The following is an 8,169-nucleotide window of genomic DNA, read 5'->3' on the forward strand; positions in this document are numbered from 1 at the left end:
CCGAAATCCTCGAATGCGCGCCCCGGGCGGGCTGCATATTTGGGTCGTGTATTCGGCTAGTGGAACGTCAGCGGCGTTCGTGTCCGTGCCTCATTGCTGGAATCTCAGCGGCGTATCCCCGTTCCCACGTTGTGTTACGCGCGTGCACGTGTGTGAGTGAGAGGGAGATAGATTCCGTGCGGAATGGCACCCCATTGCGGTGCACCCACACCCACCCACACACACACACACACACACACACACCACACACACACACAGACATTACACGCATGGCGGGTCCGGCGCTAGCGCACTACACTAGGTGGTTATGACACCCCACCAACTACCTGTCAAGCGAGCGGCGAACTCCAATCACCTCGGAAGGCGTGCTCTGTCCTCCCCGCCCTTGGACTTTACCTCCACCACGACCTCCTGGCATAGTTTCTCGTACAGCCTTTTGAACCGCGGAAAAATATTAACTGCCACCTTTTTCGCATTGAATGTGTCATTGCGAATTTTGCATAATTTATGCAGAACCTGCTGGGAAACGCCGTGAACGACCTTTTGATTTCGGGTATGTTTCCCCTCGTCAGGTGTCTCATATGGAGCAATGGATGGAGAGGCCGTGACCCCGTCGCCACGGTCAAGATCGAAAGGGCCAGCAGGACGCAGGATGTCAATGCGGAATTCGTTCTTTGAATGCCTTTCGCTGAGTTATTGGTCTATTGGTGTAGCAAACTTTGTTTGTTGGAGTGAATTTGAAAAGGGTTCGGAGCGATTTTCAAGTTGTTTCCCTTGCCACGGTTCTGACTGCCACACGGGCAGCCAGGACAGCCAGGGCTGCGCTTGAAGCCCACTGCGCAGCGAGGAGCGAAGAGCACCGCCTGTCCTGGCCCAGCCCGGCCGACGCTCTCGCGCCCCTCCCCGCCCCGCCCCGCCCCGCCCCGCCCCGCCCCGCCCCCCGCCCCGCCTCTACCCGTGGCGGCGTGGCGGTCCGCGCAGCGGGTTGCGCGCCCACTCCGGTGGCCACGACCGCCGGTCCGGTGACCGCACTGCGCCCCTCTGCCCCCCCCCCCTTTTCCCTCCCCCTCCCCGCCACGCCACGCCGCGTCTGACGGCGCTGTCACGGGCTCAAGATGCATCTTCTTGGAGGCGGCGGCGACGCTGTGACTAAGGACCGCCAGGCAGGCCAGGCAGGCAGCCGGGGGGCACAGTGTCGCTGCAGCAGAACCGTCGGCCACCCTCGCCGAGGGTCCGACGGGGTCGAGCCCCACAGAGGCCTTTTTAAACACCTCGTGTTTTATTGTGGCTTGGTGTTACTAGCAATGCAAATTTGAAGTCAACGAGTGGGGTTCGAAAAACGCCAACGATGGTGCGTGACACGACCACACACACACACACACACACACACACACACACACACACACACACACACACACACACACACACACACACACACACACACACACACACGCACGCGCGGCGTCACTTCACTTCCTTTTCACACTTACACGCACACACGCGCACACACACACACTCACACACGCACGCACACTTTGCAGGACACACTTTCACACGTACACACAAACGACCGTCTTCCGCCAAGTCCGTCGTCCAATTTAATTTAGTGATAATTTCCTTGGCAGTCGTCTGCGCGCATTGGCCGCCAGCAATGGCGTGTGCATCGCGGAGAGAAACTGCAGTTTCCTCCCATCTCGTTTTATTTTTTACTTTGGTGGGTAGTTTCGGCGGCCGTGCCGCGTCCCTCCTATCGCCGCCGCCTATCGTGGATAGCACGCCTGAGCGGCCAGGTACGTATAACTGTCACACTGTGCGCGCGCATGTTTGTGTGTGCACGTGCGTGGGCATAGATGCGTATGTACGTGTAGATGCGCGTCTGGCTTGGTGTGTGAGTTGGGCAGATAGACTTCCCTCTGTGTGCGCGCTGTCTGTGTGTGTGTCTGTCTGTGTGTGAGAGGCACATGGCACAATGTTGACAAACACCGTCGTCGGCCCAGACAAGCCGCCGGGTCGCGTCCTATACACCTCCTGTAGACCGAGCCGCGAGTGCGAGAGAGACAGAGCGACGAAGCCTATATGCCTCGCCGGGCGCAAGCCGAAAGTTCGGTTCGGCCGGTTCGGTTCGGTTCGACGGCAGCCGGTGCACTGCAAGTCGCGCCGTGCTTTGCAGTGGCTCCGCCGTGGCTCCGCGCTCCGCTCGCACTTGCCCGAAAAACACACTCGCACCTTGAGAGCGCTGACTCGTCTCAAGGACGCGGGGAGGCGCGGGGAGGCGCGGCGCGGAGGGGGAGGGGGCCTACTGTACAGTGAGGCAGGCAGGCAGGCCGGCCTGGGTTAGCGACCTTTCAAAACGGCGCGAATTAAATAATAGAACTTTGACGGCGAACTTGAACTAGGTCGGCATTGGCCTTTGGCGATGGCTTTGGCGGCTTTGTCGACTTTGGCGGATAGCTGACTCTCACTTTCGAACGCACCGCCTTGGCAACGCGTGCGCCAGCGTGCGCCGTGCCCAAGCCGAAGTGGCCCGGGTTAAATGACATTGTCCAAGACTCCCGGTGAAAAGAGGCCCCAGTGTTGCCACATAGGTGGGTGGAAGAAAACCTTCGTCGAAAAAACCTCAACCCGCTCGAGAGCGAAGCGTAGCCAGATACTGTCCCGTAGACAGGCTGAGGTTGGCAACACCCTTTTGACTTTGGAGTCCGTGTGCGGCCACACTGGGAACCCTGCAGCACCGCGCAGCACGGCGAGACGCCGGGTAGGCCGTCCCGCTGGACACGGCTGCGTCGCGGCGGCCTACCCCGAGTCCGTCAGGCGCCCGGCTGCGCCCGGCGGCCGAGCTGTCGAGCCGCCTCCGGCAGGACGAGGTCCACCACGCACCTGCCGCCCCGCCCGGCCCGGCCGCACCTGCGTCGCTCTGTCTCTCTCGCACCCAGCCGGGACGCCACGCGAGTGCGAGAGAGACAGAGCGGCGGACCACTCCTCTGAATCGGCGGACTGTCCAAGAACCCCAACAGGTGCCCCAAGTGCGCGGAGTGCGAGCCCCCTGCCCCTCGGCCACTTGCCGCTTCCCTCGGCTTGCCTCCAGCGCGGCCGCCTGAGGCGTGGCGGCGCGGCCGAAGCGTGCCCGCCGCACTCGAAGACAAACGGCCGCCAAAAAAATTAATCGCCAATGTTGCATCGAGTAGCTGGTTGACCCCGCGACCCGCGACCCCTGCGCGACCACCGGAGCCACACTGCCGAGCCACGCAGAGCCACGCACAGCGACGCACAGTGGGCCAGACGGACGGCGCCGGCGGCCAAAACTTTACCCGCGTTTTGAGCTCCAGAGTCGCTAAGCAAGACTCGAACCGAACGTGTGACCCCACCAATGGATTCCTCGTTCGGAGAGCAATCCATCGGTGGGATCCGGTGGGATCACACGTTCGGCTCGAGTCCTGTTCAGAGACTCTGGAGCTCGAAACGCGTCCGGAATTTCGTCCACCTCCACCGGTCTTCTGGCCCACTGTGCGACGCGCCATCTGGCGGCGACGGTGCGTTGCATTATCGTAGAACAATGGGTTGGGTGTTGAAGGTGGCTCGGAAACCTAGAGGGACGAAAAAGTTTTTATTTTTCACTTTTTTTTTCGAGGTGAGCGGACGATAAGGGCATGTACCGCACACCGCCGCGGGGACCCTAGCCGCCACGGCACGCCCCGCCACGGCACGCCACAGCCGTCCCGACTGCACGTCTCCAGAACTTTAAGTACGCAATGACCAGTGTACTAGCGTAGCGTACTGTCCCGACCGCGGCTGGCACACCGGAAAAAAGGGGCGGCTTCGCGAGCAGTGCGGCGAGTACGACAGAGGCCCCTTCCTTTTTATGCCTGTCCTTTTTCTTTTTTCTCTACACTCGCGATAACCCGCCTTTTTCCGGCACGGAATGAATCCGAAGCGCGTCGCGTCGCGGGTCGCGGCGCTGCGTGGATGTTGCCCGATGTGGCCCCGGGGCCGCCCCGCCCCGGGCAATGGCAACTTTGTCGTGTAATGGCTCGTCGCGGCGCTGTAAGGCTGTAAGCAAGATGTGGCCATGATGTGGCCGATGTCGAAGTTCGCCCCGTTTGCCCCCCACCCCCACAGTGACATGCAGCCGTGGAGGTGGTTCCCTTCCCTTGCCATTCGCAAGGTCGTCGATCCCCGCACAGCAGACCGATTCCGAGAGTCGTATTCGTCGCTCTGTCTCTCTCGCACTCATGGGGCGCGCCGCTTGGTGCGAGAGAGACGGAGCGACTCGCGGAATCAGTCTGCAGGGGGCAGCCCAACCCGCAGCCCGACGCCGTGCCGCGACGTCGGCGCCAGTGAGCAAAACCTCTCGCGTGCCCGCCGGGCCGTGCTCGAGCCGTGACGGGTCCACTGGGGTCCAGTGGACGTGCCGCCGGGCACATGGCACTACACCAGAATTAATCAGCGTGAACGGTCAAGTTTGTTTCGAACGCGCCGAACAACCCCCTTCCTGCCCCGCCTCCCCCAGCCCTTCCGCCGGTTTGATCCGCCCGGGGCAACGAACCTCCCTGGCAGACGGGCTGGGGGGGGGGGGGGGGGGGGGGGCTCGGTGCATGACTCTCTCTGATGTGTCTCTGTCAGTCCCTAATGAGTGCGAGGGAGATGGAGCTAGCCTCGTTAGGGGATGGAGTGGGTATCCGAAGTAAGGGACGGCGGCTAAAGCGTCATTCCGAACGGTGCTTCGTCGCTCTGTCTCTCTCGCACCCCTACGGCACCCTACGGCACGCCGCACGAGTGCGAGAGAGAGGGACAGAGCGACGAAAGCTGCTCGGAATCGGCCTGCAGATACTTGGGGGCTATCGGCTCCCCATCGCCGGCGAGGCGAGGGTTGAGGGTGTCTCTGAAGTAGCGGGCCGTGCCGGGCCGGGCCGGGCCGGACCCACACTGCTAGCCAAAGTCGAGGCGAGCCCCCCGGAATGTAGGCAGCCAAGTAGCCCCTTTGTTGAAGCTCCTCCAACCACTCCCTCGACATAAATTGGCAAAAGTATGGCGTATTGGGCTATCAGGGGCCGTGCCAAATGGCCAAATGGCCAAAAGGCTAAATGGCCAAGTGGACGATGGGCCAAGCTGTCATCCGCCACCCCACTCTCTTTGTCGGGACAGTCAGAGCCACTTCCAAGCGTCCCCGCCCCTGCTGTGTACTTGTCTTCAAACTGTTTCAAAACGGCGACCGAAGCCGTCAGCCAATCGACCAATCGAAGCGGCAGGCGATTCGAGTGTGTCGCTTAATCTTATCGCACTGCCGCCGCCCTCTTCCTGGTCACCTTCCGTCAAGGTCCGCGAGGTCTCGTCCGTCTCGTCGCCGCGTTACCAAACCTACCCCAAATATCCAATCCGGGACTCGAACTTTATAATTTACGAACGCGTCCGCCATGTCCGCCATGCATGACATAACCCCGCCGAAACTTGTTCCCGCTGAAAAATAAAGGGAATAAAATATTCATTGATGCGAGTGGATGGCCGCAGACAAAGCCAGGCGGTCCGCGGCGGTAGCGGCGGCCAGAGACCAGGGACCGGTCAAACGAGGAAGGGAGGGGGGGGGGGCAATGCCCTTCGCATCGTCTGGCTAGACTCGCAGGTGACTGGAACAGGGCCGTTGCTATATTTTTGGAAATTCGTTCAAGAAATTTGGAGGTGGGGGAGCGGCCTGTGGTCTGCGGAGTCTGCGGCAGTCACTGACCTGGCGTACCGTTGGCGCGCCGTGGACGCCGCGGCCGGGACGGGCCGGGCGGGACGGGACGGGATCCCCCCGGGCGAGGCGGGCGAAGCGGTTCCCTCCCGAAACGACTCGAGAGGCGGAGAGGCATGGATTCCCATGACGTCTCTTTTTTCTCTTTGCGAATTGGGCTGGTGCCGCTGGTGCATGATTCACAGACGCGTAGGTACCCATCCTCACACACACACACACACACACACACGTTCGCGCTCACACAGACGCGCGGACGCCGTTGCCGAGGGTTAATGCGCCGTGCGGAACACTGCCCCCCCCCCGTTTTCCCCTTCCCTCTGCCTCGCCGCCACCCTCGCGGAAATCAAGGTGCGGTGCCGCTCACCCGGGTGGTTCAAAAGCAACCCCCTGTTGGTTTCTTTAAATTTTTATTTCTGCTCGAAGTTAAACGAGGAGGCGTCTCCCACTCCCAATTAGCGCAGAGAGGGTCGTCTGGAGAGAGAGAGGGGGGGGGGGTGCGCCACCCCTTGGGCTAATGTCTGAGGGTAACGTCCCCCCTTCCCGTCTTTCTCTCTCTCTTTCCCTTTCCAGCGACGATCGTTGACCTCTCTCGCCCCTGGAATCATCCAGGACAGAACGCATGTCTGCGAGGGCCAGCGTGCTGGAGTGGTTCCCTCGGCACTTTTGTCACTTTGGAATGTGGAAGGGGAGGGGGTCCATTTTCATCACTCCGCGCTCCGTTTTTAGGTGTTGGGTGCCAAGGAACTCTTACTGGTCGGTCTTCCTGTGCACCACACCCAAAGAAGTCCGTCTTGGACCAAGATGTGTTGCTTGGGACATTCAAGTGCTTTCACTTGTTCCTGGTGAAATAGCTTGGTTCAATGAACGACTTTTTTGAGTGCAGGGCCAGGCTGAGCGCGCGCGGGCACGGCGCGCTGGCTCCCGAACCTGGGTCGTCGCTCCCACCCAGTCAGGCCCAGTCAGGCCCAGTCAGGCCCTACCCAGGTGGAGTGGTGGCTGGGCCGGCTGGGCCGCTGGGTCGACGCCCCACCTAGCGTAGAGCCAAGGGCTAAGGGCTGAGGCGACGCAGCGACGCAGGGCTGGTGTCTGGCCGCGCCGTGCCCGCCATGCGCACAGTGCACGCGCTCTGTCAGCTCTGTCTCTGTCAGAGTCGACTTGGGGCCTTCGATTCATCGAAGTGGCGGATGTGGTTGGCGGCGGTCCTCCCCACCGGGGTCAACCCGTTCAACTGGTCGAGGCGAAGAGCTTCCCTCGCGAGGGCCAACTGCTCCCGTAATCTTGTGTACATCGGTGCTAAATTTAAACCCCAGGTATATTGCCCGCGGCCGAGCTATGCAGCCGGCTGCACGAAGCGACTGCGTGTTGTGCGGTCGGTGAGGTCCACAGGGCTGCAGCCCTTGGTCATTGCGAAAAAAAAAAGAAAAAATTTGAAGCATGTGGCCGTATTTTTGGGACCCGCCTTAGAAAGGAGGGGGAGCAGGTGAATGGAACTAACTGGTCGGACGACACGTCCATCAATCGGAGCTAAAGCGAGCTAAAGCGAGCTGAAGCGAGCTGAAGCATCGAACCATCAAACGGCACGTGACCGCGTCGTACCATCATAATGGCAGGTCTCTAGCCGACTGCCCCACCCACCTGCTCGGCTACCGTGCCAGTGCCACGCTCGAGACGGTGATCACCGACTGCAACAGCATTGTCAGATTGTTTTTTTGTTTTTTGTTTTTGTTTTTTCAGGAAAATAAAACACTCAAGTAGTCAAAGGGTTATTTTTTTTCCTTCTTTTAGTATTCCTAAAAAGGGTTGGGCCTGTTCTCCTCGCCTAATCATCTCTATGTGTTTGGGGTGTCCTTTTCGGTGGCGCAAATGGGTGTCGAACGAACACCTGTGACGCGCAACAATGCTGGTGCGCGACAAAGTTGGGCGGGTGAGGCGGGGCGGGGCGGGGCGGGGCGGGGCGGGGCGGGGCGGGGCGGGGAAGGGCGGCTGGCTGGACGGGACGGCCGAGTGAGCGTGCAGGCTCGAATTGATCGCATCAGCTGTTACCTCCTCGGCTGGCTCGGCTGGCTCGGCTGGCGAGGGGAGGCGAGGGGTGAGGCTCCCTGGAGGGGGTGTCCGCGTACAGAGTCCAGGCATGACCTTGGTCCGCGACCCGTTACTACAGCCTCCAGCCTGCCCGATGGGGATCAACTTACTTCATTCCCCTCCGAAAAGGGCGAAAAAGAAAACCGACCCCCGAAAGCAACCCACGGATTCGAGTTACGTTTTCGGGGGTGAATCTCCCAAGACCGGTGTCTGGACTTGAGACAAGGTGCTGTGTGTTATGAGGTGATCGGGCCAGCCAACCCTTCATGGCAACAGTCAGCAGATTCGGTTACAGGTGCACTTGCTCGTCAGGCTCAACTCTCGCTGGCCCTCGCTGCCGCAGACCCACGTCAGCCTGG

The sequence above is a fragment of the Thrips palmi genome, unplaced genomic scaffold, assembly GCF_012932325.1.
Source record: "Thrips palmi isolate BJ-2018 unplaced genomic scaffold, TpBJ-2018v1 HiC_scaffold_18, whole genome shotgun sequence".
NCBI classification, from domain to species: domain Eukaryota; kingdom Metazoa; phylum Arthropoda; class Insecta; order Thysanoptera; family Thripidae; genus Thrips; species Thrips palmi.